The sequence below is a fragment of the Chlorocebus sabaeus genome, chromosome 11, assembly GCF_047675955.1.
Source record: "Chlorocebus sabaeus isolate Y175 chromosome 11, mChlSab1.0.hap1, whole genome shotgun sequence".
In the NCBI taxonomy this organism is placed as follows: Eukaryota; Metazoa; Chordata; class Mammalia; order Primates; family Cercopithecidae; genus Chlorocebus; species Chlorocebus sabaeus.
The window spans coordinates 3,598,716-3,619,148 of NC_132914.1; the positions used below are offsets into that span (position 1 = coordinate 3,598,716).

Sequence of the window (20,433 nt, forward strand, 5' to 3'; positions counted from 1 at the left end):
ACACATAGTGTATACCACCCCACCCACATAGACCCGGGGGCATGTGGACCCCCACAGACCCACACACGCCACGGCAGGCTTGCACACTGACCCCCACGTGCACACCCTCGAGGTGCATGCACGTACCTGAGCCCACATCCACACTCCTCCCAGGCCCGTTCCTGACAAGTTCATGTTGTCCCTCAGGCATCTTCCTTCATGTTCTCTGGGGGACAGACTGACTGTGGGATTCAGCCTTGGTTGCAAAGGGAAGAGGAGAGAAGAGAGCAGGGCAGGGCATGGACATACCAGCCCAGTTACTGGAGATCGCTGCCACTGGAGACGGGTTCAGAGCCCTTCCACACACCTTCCTCCTAATCTCTCAACTGCACCTCACCTGCAGGCAGGCCACCCCGATGCCCACCGCCCCCATGAGTAGCAGGTAGCTTGGTGAGGCAGCCTCCCTGGAAGGGAAGGGCAGGTGTCATGGCTTTGGCCCAGAAGCAGGCACAGGTGGGGAGGAAGGGCTGGCCATCCCGGTGCATATGGCAGAGGCAGAGGGTGGACCAGAGGACTCATGGGCTGGACCTGGCCTTAAGTGGCTTACAGGTTTCGTGGGCAGCCCCGGGGGCATGCCATGGTGCCCTGGATTCTTCCAGGAGGAGCTGCTTTTCCCAGGGCTTTGTAGAGCCTCTGAAGGGCCTGGCGCTGTGAACTTGTGGTCAAGGATCATGTGTGCTTTGCTTTTCCCACGCCCATCTGCCTGACCCCAGCCCTTTGGGGGCTCCTGGAGGCTAGGCTGGGGCGCTCACCTCCCCCTTGCAGATGTTGGAGGGGTGGGCTGGCTGGCTGCAGAGTGCCACCACCACCTTGCAACAGCTGGCGGGCACTGGCGGCTCTCACCTCCCACGACAGCAGGTGCGTGCTGTGCAGCACTTGAACTGCAGGGGGAGGCAGAGGCTGGAGGTGAGAAGGCTGCGTGGGGTTCCAGGGCCGAGGACACAGGATTCAAATACTCACCAAACCTTCTTTGCTCTCCCTGCGATTTCTCCCTTTCCTGTTTGAGCAGAGAGCTGTCCCTGGGGGCCAGCACTGCCCGCAGGACTCCTATCTGCTACCTGCAGCCACCCAGGACCTGCAGCCACCCAGGTCCTTTAAGGAGATTATGCTGGGTGTCCTGAGGGCAGGGTAGGTCTGTGAGGTGGGCAAGATGGATGAGGGCGGGGTCCCCAGAGAGTGGGGCTGTGTACCACTGCCTGGCAGAACACAGGGTGGTGACAAGCCACAAGAGGCAAGGAGGCCCTGGTCATCCAGGAGGCAGGACACGGGGACAGGGACCAGCCTTGCCAGAGGTTCCCAGGTGAAACCTCAGAGCCCCAAACATGCAGGGGCACACAGGGTGTCCCAGAGTCCACAGCGCAGGCAGGTCAGTGTTGGCCAGAGGGGCCAGTGTGAGTACTGAGTGAGGCCCGGGGTCGTCGGCACCACTCCAGGGCAGGGAAGTGCCAGCCAGGGTAGAAAGCAATTCAAAGACAGCGGACTCGGGCCACTTCCTGCCCTTCTGAGTCGGGGCACTGAGATTCCAAGTCCCTACACAGGCCACAGAACACAGCAGCTGGGAGGCCGTATCTGGTGTGGGTTTGGGGCTGGGCTGGGCGGAGGGGTATGAGTTCATTAGTTCAGCGAACAGGGCTTTGCTGGGTCTGCCATGTGCCTGGAGTGAACAAACATGAGCCAGGCGCCAGTCCTGCCCTGAAGTAGTGTAGCATTTACTGTAGTTTAGTAGAAGACAATGGAAGTTTGTGTGTGAACCCCAGAGAAGGAAGGGGTTAATCCTCCGTCCAGGGCTAGGAAACGTCCACAGGGATGGACGGGGGTGCCGGGCGTCCTGGCTGAACATAACGGCGGCAGACAGGGCAGGGACTGGCACAGCGAGGGCAGGGAGTCACGCAGCCTCGCACATCCCTGTGTCTCTGTCTGTGTGTGCTGGTGCCGCACGACTGCTGGGCCACTTACATGTAGAACTGGGCCAATGAAAGACCTGCACCCTGCGCCGTTGTGAGGACTGAAAGAGATTCATGGAACGCAATTAGAAGAGAGCCTGGCGCAGCACCCACAGTTAATGAGAGACACTTTCGTGAATACAGGTGCATGTGCCTGTGTCATTTACATGCATGGGGTGCTGCTGGAGGGCCCGATGCTGGCCCTGGCTCTGCAGCCACTGCTTTCTTGGGGCTCAGTCTCCTGCCTGAGATGCAGGTTGGGGTTCTAACTGTTCCCGGCCTGTGTGAGGGCCTGCGCCTGTGTGCACCGGTGCCCTGCAGGTCTTGGCGGGTGACACAGCCTTTGCTCTTAGCCGCACCTTTCCTCATGCCACTCCCACCCTCTCCACCTAAGCAAACCCTGCCCCTGCCCCACGGGGTCCTCCCCACCCCCCTGCTCTCTGTTCTGGGGGTGCCCCAGCCCCGCACTGCCTGCACGTTGCCTGCTGTGTGTCTGGCTTTCTGAGTGAGCCTGAGGGCGGGGATTCTGTCCTATTCTTGTCTGGCACAGGTCCTCACAGGCACAGCCCAGGGAGAGCACACTTAGTCTTGCACAGGGCTGACCAACAGTGTGTGCTGCTCCATCCCAGTCCGGGCTAAGTCTGTGGGGTACGCGTGTGCCTGTGGGTGTGCACCTGTGTGTACACGTGTGCCCTAGGCCACGATTTCAGAAAAGAGACCTTCCACCAACGGGATGCTGAGCCTGTGTCTCAGGGAGATGGGGTGAGGGCTTCCCCACTGAGCCATGATGCCCTGGATCTTGGAGCTCATGACGTCTATGTCCTCTACTTGCCTGACATTCCCTGGGCCAAGACCAAGGCCCCAGGCCCAGGGGATGAGGGTGGGGAGTGGGGTGGCAGAGAGAGGGGGACCAGAGCATGTGGGGAGAGCAGCCTTGGATTTTCTGACACGAACCCATCAGGATCTGGAACAGTGCTGTCCAGGAGAGCTTTCCGCGATGGAGGCAGCGTCCTGCATCTGTGCTGTCCAGCTCGGCATTCAGTCACCATCTGGGGCTCCTGAGCGCCTGAAATGTGGTTGGTGAGAGCAAGGAACTGGATTTTGTTTAATTTAACTGTAAATAGCCACATGTGGGTGGCGGCTGCCGCATTGGACAGCACAGCTCTGAGGTCCACTCTCCGCCCCCCACGTCTGGCAGGATGGTGGGCCTCGCTGGAGGGATCTGCCGCATCTCTTCTTGGAAAGGAGGCCACCTTTCTGTCCCTCAGCTTTCTGCCTGCTGGCTCACAACTGGGGAGTTCTGTTGGTGGCTTAGCTGAAATACCCCTGCCGGGTAGCACTCCCTCTTACGGGGCTTCAGTTCCCCGCTCCCCAGGGAAGAAGGAAGGCAGCCCCACAGATAGAAGAAACCCGGAGAGAGGCTTCCTGGCCCAGATCCTGGCAGGAGATGGAGTTCTCCTGGTACTGCCAGCTTCCTGCCCACCAGGACCCAGAACGGGAAGACAGCAGGGGTGGGTTTGGAGGAGGGAGTTGAGGAGAGGGAGGGAGAGGAAACAGGCTTCAGCAGGCACTTCTCACGGTGGTAAGGACTTTACAGATGTGGCCGAATTTAATGCTCACATACCCTAAAGAGGCTTCATTTTAGGGATGTGGCAACTGAGGCTCAGAGAGGGTAAGTAACTTGCCCACGGCCACACAGACAGGAAAGAAGAGAGTCAGGATTTGAACCTGTGTCTGCTTGGCCTTCAAGGCCCTAGGGCGTGGTGTACCTCCTGTTACAGCCGGTCTGCTGAGGTGGGGATCTGCGTGGCTCCAGCCTGCTCGTAGTTCTCGGTCAGAGTCCGGCTCAAGTGCTGCTTCTGTTCGTCACTCAGCTGAGGAGTGATAAGATGGCATCAGCAGGACCCCCCCACCCTTACCCACCACCCAGGCCTGCTCCCAGGCCTCCCCAGCTGACTCTAGAGCACTGTGGCCTGTGGATGGTGCAATGAGTATCAGTGGGAAATGGCGGAAGATGCCCATAAAGAGGAGGTTACAGAAGCGGGGCCTTGACACAGGGCGCAGGTGCAATGGGCAGAACTGAGGGAGGCTGGGAGGCTCGGGTAAAGGGTGGCAGCCAAAAGCTGGCGGGAGGCGGAGGTGAGGCTAGACCCCAGAAACTTCGAAATGTCCGTTGATCTTAATTTTGATTAAGAGGTGATATTCAAAATACTTACTATTGTTACCCTGTGAGCACCATTCCAGCATGGCTTAAACAGCCAGCAGGGTGGTGCTGTCTCTACCAGCTGAACATTACCCTGGTCATGGCCTCAAACTCTCGATTCAGAGGGCAGCAAGGTGGGCGCGGATGGGGCTGGTCACTACGTCCCTGTTCAATCCAGGCAGGCAAGATCTGATCCTGTCTTCAGAGTCTTCCATGTGATCCTGGCCCAGGCCTTTCTTCTTGGACGCCTCTGGCAGATGGATTCATCCTCTAGACCATCCTTGAGAGGGGAGAGGGATGACCTATCCCCCCTGGGAGACCCCCTTCTCCACCTCCCATGCGGAAGACATCAGCATCAGTGGAATCAGGGAATTGCTGGAGCCGGGGCCAGCAGCTGGGATCCAGATGTGTGGAGGATTGCCGGGGTGGAAAACGGGACCACCCCTATGCCTGCCTCAGTTTCCCTCATCACATTGCATCCCCCTTCTCCCCCTGCATTGCTTCATCGGGGCACGGACAGACAATGGAGGAGGAGGAAGCAGCGTCCACTCAGCCTCTGGTAACACATGGGCCAGGACTCCTGCCACGAGCTCAGCCAGGTGATAAGAGACAGGCAGATATTTCTAGGAGCAAGGAGAGAAGAGGGTCGCCACCAAGGATCAGGACACACCTATGGCCGATGTTTGCCCAGCATGGGGGGGAGTGGTAGAGATAGCTCCTTGGGACCCCCGTCACCTGTGCCATCTTCCTTCTCTCGCCAGCAGCTCTGGACGTCCCAGCCTTGCCGGCTGCTGGCAGCGAGTTTCCCACTCATCCCTTTCCTCACTGGACTGGCAGCAATTCAGTAATCCACCCACCCATCCAATATGTATAAATACCTGCTGTATGCCAGGTGCCAAGCAGCGTAAGACAACTATGGTCCTCAAAGTTATTAATGGTTGGGGGGATAGGCGAGTGATTACAATCAGTGTAATTGCCATCAGTGTAACTATGGGTTAAGCCCTAGAAATGATGGGGGGCTCCTGGTGGGGAGGGCAGTCAGAGAAGGCTTCCTGGAGGCAGTGACACCTGAGGGGCATCTCTAAGGATGAGCAGGCATTTGCCAAATGAAGAAGGAGGGAAGTGCATTCCAGGCAGAGGGGAGAGCACGTACAAAGCCTGGAGCCTGAGGAAAGCGTGGGGCGCTTGTGTTCAGGGAGCAGAGTGCACCCACATGGCTGGAGCATAGGGGCCAGGCTGGGCTGCAGCAACCAAGGCTCAGGAAAAAGCAAAGGCAGAGATCAGAAAGGTGACTCGTGTGTCCTCTTCTCGCCCCGATGCCCATTCCCTGCCCTGCATGACCCCACAGGGGTTCTCAGTTCCCCTCAAAGCTGCCTGGCCGCCTCCCGGCTTGGGGTTGTCTTTCTTGCCTTACGGCCCTGCTGCAGCCACTGCCTGGCTTCCTGGCCATGCACACACGCGGGGAAGGTGTGACCCTCCTCACTCCCACCTGGCTTTCCACTGTCAGGGAGGCTCCTGCTCCGCCCTGACCCCGGTGTGTTCTCGCCGCAGCCAACAGGTCTGAAATGCATGTCAGACCTACTTGGGCTGGAGGGGGCAGGGAGAGGGGGATGAAGCCAGATAAGTACAGGCAGCCAAGGAACACTGGGCAGGAACAAGGGAAGAGAAGGGAGGAGAGAAGACGGGGGAGGACTGTTGATGGAAACTGGCCTTGCCCAGGGGAAGTTCAGCCCCACTCATGAGCACCTCTCCCCTAGCTGCCCCCAGGCACTGCCCACCCATCTGGCCACAGCAGAGCAGCTGCCATGGTCACTGGGATGTCTGGGTTCTAGGGAAGGCCCAGGCTATGGGTGACACCTGAGGCTCTAGGGCTCACCCAGCAGGGAAAGGAGCGTGGGCTGGAGGGAGACAGCTGGGGGTGGGGGGCTCCTTAGGAGGGACTGGGGCTGTTGCCAGTTTCAGAGACAAGGCCAGTGCAGGGGCCCATGGGTCTTATCCAATTACCTCCTGCACCATTCGGCAAGGAGCCTGGTGTGAGCAGGGCTTAAGGAACACAAGGAGAAGGGACATTTCTTCATACAGGGAAAGAGGCTCGGCCCAAGAACAAGGCTACCTTTCAAATGAAGCGAGTTACTCGCCTTCCTCCCACAAGCTTACTGCCCCATGTTGGTTGTCTCCCAGCATTGGAGCTGGCCAACAATGGGGATAGTTCCCCGTCTCAGAATAGCGGTGTCAGGCCTGCCCCCATCACTTGAGGACCTGAGGCAAAGCCTATGAAGCAGGTCCCTACCTCACTCCTTTTCTACCCCAGGCCATATGCTGCACCAGGAAAGGCCTCCTGTCCGCCCTCCCCCAGGGTGAGATGCCCCTTGGCCGAGCCTGTGGAGAGGGCTGGGTGTGGTGCGGTGTGGGTACAGGAGAGAGGGGCACGTCCCAGGGGTCCCGTCAGCTCCAGGCCACCTGTGAAGACGCTGCATGCATGGGCTGAATGGACAGAGGATTCCAAGCTCCTGGGTTCCTGGGAGGAGGTCTGGAAGTGGGCAGAGGGACCAGGTTCCACAAAGGAACATTCTCTCATCCCCACAGACTTTCCACTCCATGGGGAGAGGTGTGGAAGAAGGAGGGCCGAGTGGGGCCCAGGCAAAGGCCCCGCTTGCCTGGGTCTGGGGGTGGTACTGAGTGGTACCCACGGGAAGCTGAGGCAGGAGGCTGACAAGAGGGTTTGTGGATGGTTCCTCTGCTGGGGAAGCCCCTGAGAAGTGGAGCCTGAACGCCAAGGGACGCTGGCAGAGATGCCCATGAACTGGCCTTGGGTCCAGTCTCCACCACCTGCTGACTCCAGTCGGGTGGCTGCTGGTGCCTTGGCGTAAATTGGAAAAATGTGCTCTAATGAGAAAAATGGGGCCCAGCAAGAGTCCAGTGGCCTGCGTTTCAGCCTTCTCTGGTCCCCTTGCATAGGACACAACCTCTAGGGCCATCCACGGCGGCCCTGACTGTGGCTGACCCTCCCTGTCCTATCAGCAGATGGGGAGGATGGCGGTGTTGCCAGCTTGGCCCACCCCAAGTGGATGGGGCACCCAACAGGGGAGTGGTGGGGAGACATGCTTCAGTGGTCTGCCCTGCTTCCTGACTTCCCTGAACTCGAGGTCCCACAGCATGAGGGGTGCGGTCCTTGTCAGCCAGTGGCAGGTGCGGTTGGTGCAGCCCAGCACTCACCCTCCTGGGCCGCCTGGCCCATCAGACAGAGTGTGGCTGCCTCCACCCGCACCCACGGGCTCTCCCAGACCCCCGCACTGCCGGGCCCCACAGCTCCTCTCTGACATGGGTGCCTTTCCTGCGGGCTCCAAATTGCCCTCCCCACCCACTGTGGTGCACAGGCCGACTCCCTGCTGCTGTCCAGAACCTAGAGGGAGTGAGGTGATGCAGCGTCTGTAACTGAACGGGAAGACCCAGGCCGCTGGCAGCAGGGACGGCTGCATCCTGGCATCTCACCACCTTCCTTCTATTACCACCATGGGCTGGGAGTCAGGCCCAGAAGATAGTCCTGAAGAGGTGGCAGTGTCACGCTGCTCCCCTGGGAGTCCCTGCCCTGGTTGCTCTTCAAGACAGGGTGGGGAACAGGGAGGATGGGAAGGGAGAGACAACCTCGCCGCTTAAGTTTAATGGCAGGCTGTTAGCACCTGCCAGGGCTGCGAAGTCGTGTCAGAGGCATCACACAGGCTACCGACCTGCTGGAGGGATGAGGAGGAGGGGGCCGAGTGCTAGGCAAGGGTGAGGGGTGTAGGGACAGCCTCCCGAGTGAGGGGCTCCAGCATGTAAAGACACCTGGGAGGGGAGCAAGGGGCTGCCCTGGGGCTTCGAGGGACTGAGGCTGGGTGGCCCCAGGTGCTGGCTCCAGGCAGCAGCTTCCACAGCGGGAGGGCTGCAGGTGTGTGACTCACCTGGGCCAGGGAGGCCCTGAGTCATGGTTCCTGGTGTGACAGCCCCAGGGAGCAGGCCAAGAGTCCTGCTCATCTGGATCCTGCACTAAGGCTGGCTGGAGCTCCTGGGGAGTGGGCCGGGCTGCTGGGCCTTTAGCTGTGTGACACCACGGATGCCAACCAATCCACCTTTGCCCCGCTATGCTGCATTGACCCAGCGTTTCCTGGCTCCCTCCGTGCACCAGAATCATCTCAGGGCTCCTGCGGCACACGCTGGCTGTCTGCAAAGCAGAGAAGCACCCCTCGTGTTGCTGTATGAGGTTCCCTTCACGCAGGCCGGGCATCTAGCCTTCAGACCTTTGCTCTCCCCTTCCCGCTGCCTGGAACGCCGGTGCCTCCTTGTGCTTCAACACCCAGCTCAGCTCAGTCATGGCTCCACTAAGCCACGCCAGGTAGCAGCAATGGCTACTCCCTGCCGGCAAATGCCTGCAGCGTTGTCATCTGCTGTCTCCGGACACCAGCACTGTCTGCTATGCCCCTTCTCTCCTCGGCTGGGCGGGGCTCCGCCTCTGTGTCCCTCCCCATGCCTGCTGCATGATTCCTGCGTGTGGGTCTCCACTGGATGAACGGCACAACTTCCCCCACTGCCCTGTAGCTGTTGCTTTTGTTTCAGGTGTTACCACTGTCCCCCCAGAATGACTGTGAGCTTCTGGGCGTGGGGACCACACCTTGGGTTTCCTCTGGCTCCTCCACAGGGCCTGCTGTGGCGCTGAATCTAGAGGCATGCTTGGTGAACATCCCCTGATGAAGATGTGGGCGTGTACCTTCTTACAGAGCACACCTGGGAGACAGCAGGAACCGGCGGGAGCGTGCCAGCCCCGCACCGAGGGCAGTAGTTTCATCTTTTTCTGATCCGAGAGTACCATAGAACAGTTACCTTAGTTAAATTTCTATCAGTGGTTCTCAACCTGGCTGGATTTGGCCCTCAGGGGGCATTTGGCAATGTCTGGAGACTTTCGCTGTTGCCGTCACTGGGGGAAGGAGTATTAACGGTGGGTACAGGCCAGGGATGCTGCTGAGTGTCCTACAGGGCGCGGGGCGGTCTGTAGTGCCGAGGTTGGGAAACCCTGGGTCACATTTTGACAGGTTCTCAGGCTGATGCTGGGACTTGATTTGCTTATGTGCCCCTATCCACTACGGGAGGCACAAACAGAAAATCCGAGGAACGTTCCCTAGCTCCCAAGGAGCCAGGAACAGAACATGGACAGAAGCATGCACGGCCTTGTATGCTGTGCCTGCCTGGGAGGGCAGCTCTGTGGCAGAAGGCTGCTCACCTGGACACAGGAAGGACTGGGGAAGCCCACACTGCTCCAGCTCACATCCTCACGGGACCTGGAGGCTGGAGAGGGAATTCCAGGAGTCCAGGTACATCCTGTCTGGTCCCAAGATCTCTGAAGGGTTCCCCGGGGACAGTCTGTTTCCTGAAGCAGCCGTGAAGTCCTCCAGCTTCCTTAGTGAGCTGGGGAGGGGGGTGCTGCCGTGACTCTGTAAGAGGTTGACTCTTGGAAGCACGAGGAAGGCTCCAGAGACAGCTCTTGCCTTGTTTAGTTTGATTTGATGTTGTTTTTTTGAATTACTAAACACAAGTCAGTAAGAAATTCTCAGGTGCCCTGTCATTTGGAGGAGTTCTATTTCCACGCAGTTCGTATCACTGGACCCCACGCTGTCCTGCTTCTCCCAGCTCACCATACCGAGGAGGGCCCACGCTGCACCAGCAGAGCCCAGCAGGCCCCCCCAGAATTGCTGGCCAGTGGCTTAGGAGGCAATATCCCAACTCAGGGTGTGCTGGCCTTGCTCCTCAAGCCCAGTAGGAGAAGAGCAGAGAGGCAGGCAGTGTTTTCAGGGTGGGAGCTGCAGAAAGCATCCCTGTCTTTTTTCAAAAGAAAAAAATGCACCCTTCCTTGGCAGAGTCAGCGCCTTACTCATGGGAGCAGCCCAGGAGCACCAAGCAGAGCCTGGCACACGGTGGTGCTCCATGACAGTGACAGCCAACATGTATGAGTGCTCCCAGGTGCCGGCCCCCTTGCAAGCACTTTGTGTGATCTCTCTCATCCACCCTCAGAGATGAGTACTAGCATTACTCATCACATCGCCACGTGGGCACGAGCATCAGCCTCGTTTTCTGGATGAGCACACGTGCGTGGAGAAGCTAAGTAGCTTGCCTGAGGTCACACAGCAAATACGTGGCTGGGTGAGGCACGGGACCCAGGAACTCTGGCTGCAGAGCCTGTGCTCGGACCTGCTACCTGCTACTTTCCCCACTGAACAGTGGCTGCACGGATGGACGGATGAGCACTGGGCTCAGTAGCGGGGATTCAGCACCTCAGGGCTGATATGGTCCAGGTGGATACAGGGGTGTTAGGTGCTCCCCCAAGGGACAGGGTGTCAGGAGAGGTGAGGAATGATTGAAGATGGAGGAAAGAAAGGGAAGCCCTCTCCAGGCACCCGAGCATCCCTCGCTGCCCTGCGCTCAGCCTCTTGCCAACTGTGCAGGGCACCAGCCTTCTGTGCTCCCCTTGCATAGGACACAACTTTTGGGGTCATCCATGGTGGCCCTGTGGGCGGAGCTTCTGTGTCCTCGCCAGCAGATGGGGTAAGTCAGTGATGCTCTAGGCAGTACCCCCTGCTCCTTGCGGGCAGTGGTGGAGCATCTCCTGCCTGCTCCTTCACCCCCGTGGCTTGTCCTGGGTTCATGGTCACGGGCTGTAATGTGGGTCTCTGCTCCCTCCACCCTTCCCTTTCCTCAGCCCAGCCTGCTCTGATCTCAGAAGCTAGTCACCCTCTCTACAGCCTGGGAAGCATTCCCTGTGTGTGCACAGAGCCTCACACAGCAAAGCCTCCAGCCTCCCTGCCTTTGCCTTGGCTGTTCCTCCTGCCTGGAATTCCCTGCCCTGGCCCCATCTGTGTTCCGTGTATTGGCTGCTCAGCCACCAACATTCAGCTCAGCATGGCCTCCATAAAGCCTTGGACCAGAAGCTTCTGACCCGTGAGCTCACTGCTAGCATCCTTGTTTCCAAGCCTCCTGGCTCCAGGCCTCTCTGCTTGTCTCGCTCCCTGGGACTGTGTACACGTGGATCCCTGCTTGCCCTCCTGGCTCTCACCTGTGCCTTGTTCTGCCTTCATGGACCCTGTGCACCGGGATGTGAACTCAACCTGCCCAATGAACTCCAGTCCAATCCCCAGCTCCACTCTGGTTTTTGTGACTGGTCTGCCCCCTGCAGACTCAGGGCTGCACAATCCTTCTAGAAGCAACCATCTAATGGCCTGGTCTGATGGAAACGGGTAAGGAGAATCTCAAAGGAAGCTCTTCTAGCATTTGCCTTCCATAAGAACGATTCCATTTCAGGCTCAAAACATAGAGGGAACCAGCGTGTTAAGCACAGAATGGGACCCAAACGTTAATTCCCACCCCCATCCTCATACCATAGTGGGTTTTTTCCCATTAATTCTTTAACAGAGAGGCTTAAACTAGAAGCAAAGTTGGATACTTTCTAAAACTATAGATCCAACGTGAAGCTGGAACAGCAAAGCATTTTCTGAATCAAACCAACACTTCCTTTAATGAGACGCGCAGGAAATATGCAGAAATATTTCTCATTATGACATTAAGATGACTAACTAGAAATGGAATATTTGGAGGGACTTATACCACATGGGGGCAAACTGAGCCCCAGATAAGAGTTTCTGGGGCAGATGCACTGGTTCATAAGAGACAGGGCAACTGAGCTTCAGCTGGTGCCATCCTTGAGGTAAGTTTGAAGAACTTTGTAAAACTGGAATTTCAGAATTTCTCCATTGGACTGATTCTGCCACAAAGGGAGCTTCCAGCCATCCTGTATGATTAGACAGAGACAGGGCTTGCAAAGTTTCCTGCAATTGATAGCCTGATGGTAGAGGCTCAGTGTCCAGGCAGGTCGCGACGAGGTGGAGGGACTAGCCTATTCCCAGAACAGCCTGGCATCAGCACAACAGGAGGACCAAGACGTCGCCCAGTTAAGCTGGAGGGAGAAGAGCCCAGTCTGAGGCCTCCAGCTGGCTGTGTGAGAGGATCATAGAAGCAGGTGGAGGGAGAGCCAGGGAGCCCAGAACGACTGGCCAAACAGGAAAAGATGAAGCCAGCTGTTTAAGCGGCAATGACCTCAGGGCGAATTATCTTCTGGCAATGAACCATGGACAGAGGTACAGCTGCCCAGCCTGTTTGTACAAACGAAAGGACGTGAATTTGGGAGCCTCAAGCCATTCCTGTGACAAGATGTCATTGTCGGAAGGCTGAAGGTGACCTCTACCCCTCTTGGCCCCAGCCCAGGGCTCACAGCCTGGGCTATCCAGTCGCAGCTATGGCGGAGGTTGGGACTCAGCCACTCCATGGGGAGCAGCTCTACAGTGAGGATGAGAGGATGTGCTCTGGCCAATTTCTGATACTAACAGACCCTCCTGGGCCGGGGGACTGGGAGCAGAGAAGAGGACCAGGGCTGGGGTGAGGAGAGCTGTAGATGAGATGGAGTGAGAGTAAGTTGGAAGAGGCAGGGAGGGAGCAAATTGGATCCTGGGGAAGCAGGAGGTATTCTACAAGCATATCCAGAAAATGCAGTTGAGCAGTTGCACTGGCTCACGCCTGTAAGCCCAGCAACCTGGGGCCGAGGCAGGAGAACTGCTTGAGCCCAGGAGTTCGGGACCAGCCTGGACAATATAGCAAGACCTGTTTCTTAAAAAATAAAACAGGAAAAAAGAGAAAATGTGGCTGAGGCCATCCAAAGCCCCAGCCCAAATGTTGGGGTCTAAGAGGATCACACTGTGTGTGTGTGTGTGTGTGTGTGTGTGTGTGTGTGTGTGTGTGGTGGGGGCAGGGGGAGCCTGGAAGGAGAATAGAATTCCAGAGCTACACACCCAAGACAGGCGTCCACTGAGCTTCAAGCTGGGACTACTGAGAACTTAGTTGGAATGGGCTGTCAGGGCAGCACCCAGAGAGGGCAGCAGGGCCTGGTCAGCAGGTTGGGGGGATGGGGGCCAGGTGCCCCATGGGGAGACACAGCCCAGGGGACTCTGAGGATGCTCAGTGGATTCAGGTATAGGGAGGTGACCAACTGCCACCTCCTCCCAGCCCCCTGGAAAGGACTAGATGTTCCCGTGGCTGTCTTCTCACAGGCTTTGGAGGGAGAGGTGTGCAGGTACCTGTGCACATAGGTGGACAGAAGGGACTGTGCAGGTGGCGAGGGTGGGATAAGAGTGATGGCAAGCGCCCCAGGGCAGGACTAGTGGTGGGTCCCTAGCAGTGGTAATTCATTCTAGGACAAAACTGGCTATGGGGGGTAGGGAAGGCTACCAAGAACAAGAGTGAGGAGATATGAAGGAACAGGGCTGCCTAAAGGTTAGGAAAAGTCCTGAGGCCCAGAGAAGTCAGAGCCTCTGACTAAATCCAAACACAAATTCAAATCACTTGCATGGTCCTTTACCTTTTAATACAGGCATCTGGTGTTCCTCGCTAGAATCCAAGCCTAGAACTGGGCCAGAGTCCCTTTCTTCCTCTCCCCTTCTCACCCTGCTTGTGTCCAGCAGAGCAGGAAATGCTGAGAATGTGCTGGAAATGCTTGTTGAGGCCGATGCGTTAGGCAGCCCATCAGTGCAGGATGGAGCCTCAGTTGTGAAGAACTGGAGGGAGGTGGTGCGGAAGCTGTAAGAACTGCCCCATTGCAACAGTGCTGCTGGAGGTGGCGGTGATCAGGTACACACACCCACTGCGGCCTGGAGAGGTGGATGTTGACACGGAATGATATGAGTCTCTTGTGCAGCCAACTCAAGGCTGGCTCTTCAGGATGTTTGTGTCCTGCTTCCCAAAGAGCCTTCAGGCTTCAGAGGTCATCCTCTCCATTCCCCTGGCTCTACCACACAAGCCACCCTGGATGAGGAGAAGGTAATGCCAGAGAGGGGTCAGGATTCTCCAAGCCCTGTCTGTAGGAGAATTTTTGGAGCATGGGTCTCTCATCTGACCAAAGGTGAAAATATCACTAAACAGACGAGGCAGGGCCCACTGTGGGGTTGGGTGGCTGGTGGAGCAACAGAAAGGAATGTGTGGGTGAGAAATGAGGGTAGGATGCAGTCCAGTTCCCAGGTCCAGGGACTCAGGTTCCCCTGAATTTCTTATCAGCACCAGCTTCTTTAGAGGATGTGGCCCAGCCAAGGCTGTGGGGGCCTGGGGGCAGTGGGCCCAAGAATAACTCTTACTTATTTAGGTCTCTTCTCAAAGGAGCTTGGCCATGGTGATGGTGATGAGAATGTTCATCAGAGCCACATTTTTGCAATCTTTATATAATGTGGTGACTCGTTTCCTGAGACCTGAAAATACTTCCTCCTTATCCTCACACCTCGTCCTATATAAAATGGCAATGCCAAGGTGGCAAAGCAGAAAGCAGTGACTTACCTGAGGCCCCAGAGCAGGCTGGGCAAGCTCTGTGAAAACCAGCTTTTCAGCCTGAGCCCAGATATTATTTTGCCTTTGATTCTGGACCCCATTGCCCTGGCTGACCAAGCCTTGGCAGATTTGATGGAAATGTTGCAATTCTGGCTCCCTTCATTTTCAGAAATTAGTTTCTAGAACTTCTTACTTTTTAATCCTTCCCCTGATAAAGACCCAGTTAAGTCTGAACCATCCATCATGATCTTCATTTGGCTTAAGATACAAAAGTTTTCAGAGCCCACATTCAAAACTCTAAAAATATCTTCCTCTTTTGATCTAGGTGGCATCTGTCCTGGTCATTGGCCTCGGGCACAGATGGCCTGAATTATCTGTCTCTCTCATGCAGTCTTTGCTAAAACAGAAGATCAAGTGTGAATAATTTAAACCCCATTCCCATCCTCTCTGAAGATTTCCGATGCCAAGCTGATCATCGTCTCAGCACCAGCAAAGACATGCTATTCCTGTCCCTGACGAGCATTTCCTTCTTGAGAAAGTGATGTTGAGGGGCTGCAGATGTGCTCGGAGGAAGGTTTGGGCTGGAACAGATGACGTGCCCATGTGGGAGCTGGATGACCCCTCTCTGGGTAGCTCCCTGGGAACTCCCACGTCCACCTCCCACCTGATCCAAGGTGGACGCACTACATTCAAGGCCTGGTCTTTCATCTTTCCCTCTCCTCTTCGGGGACCACTTTGTCTAGCGCTAGACTCACGGTGCTTCTGCCTTGGGGCTTCCTTCAGCCTTCCGCTGATTCAAGATTTCAAAAGGAAGTTAGACATAGAGAGGAAAAAAGAAATGAAACCAGGAAGGAACCGCCAAGAAGTACACAACGCGTTTATGCTGCCTTAACCACACGCTTGACTCTAAACGGGTTTAAAAATTCCTACTTGTGTTAACCCAGGAAAGGTTCCGCAGGCATCTTTTTGGTTTAAACAAATGCTCAAACGTTCGGGGGTTGGTGGGCCAGGATACGGGTTCCTTGGATCCTCTGCTTCACCCCATGCTCGATTCCTGAGCCAGTTCTGTCATTTGTTCTTTCAGACCAGGGCAGGGAAAGCCAAGAAAGCAAAAGCAGATTCTATGCCTTGGGGTTTGCTGTTTGCTAGCCCCCTGGCAGAGACGCCTGTCCTTGCAGTTCTGAACTGGTGGCCAAGTGTGTGTGCATGCACGTGCAGGTGTGAGAACGTGCAGACCGTGCATGCATGTATGTGCGCACACACATTCATGCTTGTCCATGTTTGTGTACATGCACACTTTTTTCTGCTTTCAATTTCAAGTTGTTGCCTCCCGGATGTGTCTGCTTAATGACTTGAGCCAGAAAGATCCCCGGTTCTATGTGGGATGAGAGTGAACGCAGGCAGGTCTCCACAGAAGTGAGTAAAGTGGAGCTGAGAAGAAGGACATTATCTCATGCCAGCCTGTCCAATAGCCACTTAGCCCCATCCTTGCCTCAAGCCCCAGAGAGATGACGAGGCTCTCTGTTCGTTGACTCCTTGAAGCTCAGAAAGGTGGGTCAAGAGGTGCCCATTAAGCCTTTAGGCAGGCACAGGACCCTGATCTTTACTAAGTCTCCGCATCTCTCTTGCGCAGCCCTGGGTTCAGGGCGTGGTCCCCTCTGGACAGCCATCCAGGCTAAGGGACAGTCAGATTGCATGTGGGGAGGCTAGAGACATCCGTTCTTCATGGATCAGCCTGAATAGCTGGACAGATCTTGCAAATGGATTGTGTAAGACAGAGTACGGAAGGGGAGGCTGTGATCAGTGGCTCGGAGAGCAGAGTGTGGTCAGGTACCAAACCTAAGGCTTTTCTGGGAAGAGCTCTTAAGATTAGACTGTTCTCCCAAAAAGCCAATAATTCTGAGTGCTCCATTAATGCCTAGGTAGCCCATACTCTCACCCAGCCAGCGCCCTTCAGCTGGAACCCCTGGATGGAGGATTGGACCTTCTGACTCTCAAGTTCCCTTCCAAACCAAATCTGCTCTAACCCAGGCATGCTGTCCTTTTCTTATCTAATGGGAGCAAGGAGGCACTGGGATGCCCAAGGCTTCTAGGGTCTCACCATGACACCCCTGGTCTCCTGCCCTAGTGGTCTGGGCTGGGTCCTGCACAGAGCCCTCTCTTGTAATCAGTCAGATCTCCAAGAGCCTCGGCTGCATGCAGACCTCCCCATAGATGGACAGCAGGGTATGTCCTGCACACATCCATCCCTGCCCCGCTCAGCTTCCTGTCCCTCTGCCTTCCCTCAGCCTTGGCCCCCAGGAGAAGCAGACTCTTGGAGGCAATTCCAACAGACTGCAATTCCCAGTCCAGCTCCAGTCCTTACTGGCTGCACATCTCAGCCTGGCCTCCTCATCTGTAAAGCAGGGGTTTATACTGCCTCTTTGGACGCAGTGAAGTGTGGTGGGTCTTGGTGGGTCAGAGCACGGGCTTGGAGCCAGACCACGTGCCACTCACCAGCAATGGGTATCGCACATTTGAAAACTTCACATTTTCCTGCTGCCTCTACATCCCCACACACAGGTTGTGTGCACCCGCCTGGGTGATCCGGTGCACTATTGTGACAGGGCTGGCCCTGTCACAAGTTCTCTGACTGTGACCTAGTCACATTCAGATGCACTAGTGGAATTCCCTCGTGTCTGTTTTCGGTGTGCTTCACTCTGATCCCCAATAAAAATGCCTCACCCCCTCTCTGCCCCCCACCTGTTTGGTGGAGCTTGTGCCCTGGGTGCTCCTCCCATGCGACCCCTCCCAGCAGAGCGTGCAGTGACTCTGTAGGGCCTGTGAATCTGGGAACATCTGTGGTCCTGGCCTCTCCTGTGCCCCCTCTTGTGGCTGCCCCCGATTGACCATTGCCTAAAACAATCACACACACAGTGTGGTTCTGGACAAGTCACTTCTGCCCCTGCCCCTGGTTTCCGCCCCTGTCAATGCACAGAATAAGCCGCTCTCTGGGGCACAGCGAGGACTGAGCTGACATGCATGAGTGTTGAGAACGGTGCTTGGCAGAGAGTTCAGATTACCGGGACTTTACAGGTTGCTATAGTAAGGACAGAGGTAGGCGGCTCTCGGTGAACAGCAGCCATTTGTGTTCTAATCAGGCCCCAGAAGGAATGCAGGGGGCTGTTTCCCCGTGCTGCAGGGACCCCTGGCCTTTAGGGGCTCCTCAGAACCAAGGGTCTGGGTCAGAAGAAAGGCTCCCGGTGAGGGCTTCTGCCTCCCCTCTTGTGCTGTCCAGAGGTGAGTCCTGCCCTCCCTCAACAAGATGACCTGGGGGAAGGAAGGAGGCAGTGGAGACCACGCGGCTCGGCAGCCTGTCTGTGGGCAGACCTCCAGGTATGAGGGGCAGAGGCTTGGCCTGAAGCCCGAGGCCAAGCTGAAGGCCAAGCCTGCTGAGAGGCACGGAGCCAGACAGGACACAGCGGGCTCGCCGACACTGCAGAGGAAAGGGGTTCTCTCTCTGGGCCCAAGAGCACTGGTCCCGCAAGCCTCAGGTCCCCTAAGGGCTGGTGGGTGCTGCACAGAGAGAGCATCTCTGCCCCCAGGCCACACTACACACCCAGTTCACTGTCACTCCACATGCCTCCATCCAGCTACATTGGTCAGGTCTAGGAGGTGCCACTCGGCTCTTGGGGACCTCAGCTGAGTGACCACATTGCCCAGGATGCTGGAAATCCTCACAATAGGCCCCAGGCCGGAGGGCTGGGTGGGGGTATAGCTGACCCCCGCAATACCAGTCCCCAGTGCTGGAAAAGAGCTCAAAGCCATGCCCTGGGGCCTTCACCCCATGGGCCTATCACATCCACTCTCCTAGCGCCCTGGCTCTGGGCTCTCCCTCTCTTCAAAACAGGAGGGCCGTCCTGCAGACCCATACACAGGCTCTTCACAGCCACGGCTAGAAACTAGGTCACTGCTGGTGAGAGGCAGCAGGGGCAGTCTGTGGGCTTTCGCAGCACCCTTCCTTTGCCACTGGCTCCCCGGGTCACTGTGCAAAAGCAGAGGCTGCACAGTCTGTGGTGGAACCCGGGGAGCCGGAGAAGGAACACGGGGGCCTTTGAGGCTCCTTCTTGCTGCCCGATTCCTTTCAGGCTCCGCCTGATTTCTCTTTGAGACTTGGGCTGGGTCTGCCCCTCACGCTTCCTTGCTAGTCTGGACATTTTCCAGCCTCATCTGCCTTCTTCTTCTCTTCCCACACACTGGGCTTTGCCACTTGAGAGGGACTGTGGGGTGAAGAGAGGCCCCAGGCAGCAGGGAACTTGCCTCTGCCAAGAGGGCATGGACGTTAGGGAGCTGGCGTCTGCCTGAGTCCTGAGCTGGACTCCAGGCCCCTGGTCCTGCATGTTCCACCCCAGCCTCCCCTCCTGACACTCCGGGCAGCTGCGGCTCTTCCCATCTTCCCAGTTTCCCATGCAGAAGCCTGTCAAGGAGCCTCTGGTGCCTGAAACACCAGCCGTGCACAAGGCGCTCTCCAGACGTTCAGATCAGTGGGATCTGATCGGGCCTCTAGATCTAGCCACTGGGTGGGCGTGTTAGACAACAGCACGGGGGTGTCATCAGAAAATCCAGACTGGGAGAAACGAGAGAGGACAAATGACCTGGTTCTCAAGCAGATACATTGCAACAGGAGAAAAAAGGAGAGCAAGAGATCGATGGTGGAACGTAGAGGCTAAAAGACAGGAGACAAATTAACCGATTTTAACACATGGACTTAATTCAGATTCCGACCCCAAACACTTTTTTAAAAAGAACAGTTTATGGGTCAGTTGGGGAGAGCTGAAACTGCCTGGTTATTTCATGATATTAAGGACTCGACTGTTAACAGTTTTTAGGTATGATAATGGTAATGTTACTATGTTTTCTAAAAGAGGATCCTTAAGTTTTAGAAGTACAGACTGAAATATTTGTTTTTTAAATGTTTCAAAAAGTTTATTGCTCTTTCAGAAACATGCTGACATATTGACAGATGATTTGACATCTGGGATTGCTTCAAAACTACCCTGGGGTGGGGAGGGGGAGGGATGGAGGGAGGGTGCAGGCCAGCGAATGGAGATGGACTATGAAGTGGTAACTGCTGAGCCCTGAGTGATGGGAAGGTAGAGCTTCCTGAAAGCACTTTTTAAAATTTTTGCATATCTTTGAAAATTGCCATGATAAAATCTAGAAGGAGGAGGAAGAGAAACAGGAAGAGAAGGGAGGAAACAGAGAGAGAGAGGAGGAGGGGAAAAAAGAGGAGAAGGAGGAAGAGAAGGCAGAAGAAAAGGGAGAAGGAGGAGAGGAAGGAGAAGGGAAGGGAGAAGGGGAAGGAGAGGAGGGAGAAGAAGGAAGGGGCACATGGGGAGGAGAAGGAGAGGGAGGAGGAGAAGGAGAGGGAGGAGGAGAGACAGATGAGAAACTGCAGCTGCTGAGGCTGGCCTCCTGGCCTATGTCCTAAGATCCTGGAGAGCACCAGGCTGGAGAGCAGCCACCCCCTCCCTGGCTGGCTGTCCCATGGCCTCAGCCCCTTGCCACTCCAGGACTGGAGCCCTTTTCCCTTGCTGGGAACCTCACTGGGAAATAGGGTGGTCGTGCAGGGTCCCCTTCCCTGCAGAGCATGGGGTGGGCACTCATCATGGAGAGGCAGCCCTTCTGCTCCTGGGAGATGGTGCTCTAGCCCAGGAAGCTGGTGACTATGACAAGAGTACCCGCCCAGATGAGGATGCAGGCGGAGGCGGCGAAGGTGCTGGAGGCCAGGATGCTGAGGTAGCCACTTCTCTCCACCAGGGTCCAGACGCCCATGGCCAGGACAGCTGCCCCCCCCGACCTGCAGGAGACCACCAGGTT

At 56.4% G+C, this 20,433-nt stretch overlaps 1 long non-coding RNA gene across 1 annotated transcript; it reads right to left on the reverse strand.

Moving 5' to 3' along the window:
* Nucleotides 1-1,540: 1,540 nt before the first annotated feature.
* LOC103218400 (uncharacterized) lies at nt 1,541-4,490 on the reverse strand. Its single transcript, XR_005237227.2, has 3 exons — nt 3,752-4,490; nt 2,937-3,048; nt 1,541-2,044 (listed from the first exon to the last, which is right to left on the reverse strand). It is a non-coding gene; the product is annotated as an uncharacterized lncRNA (long non-coding RNA).
* Between the last annotated feature and the right edge of the window lie 15,943 nt (nt 4,491-20,433).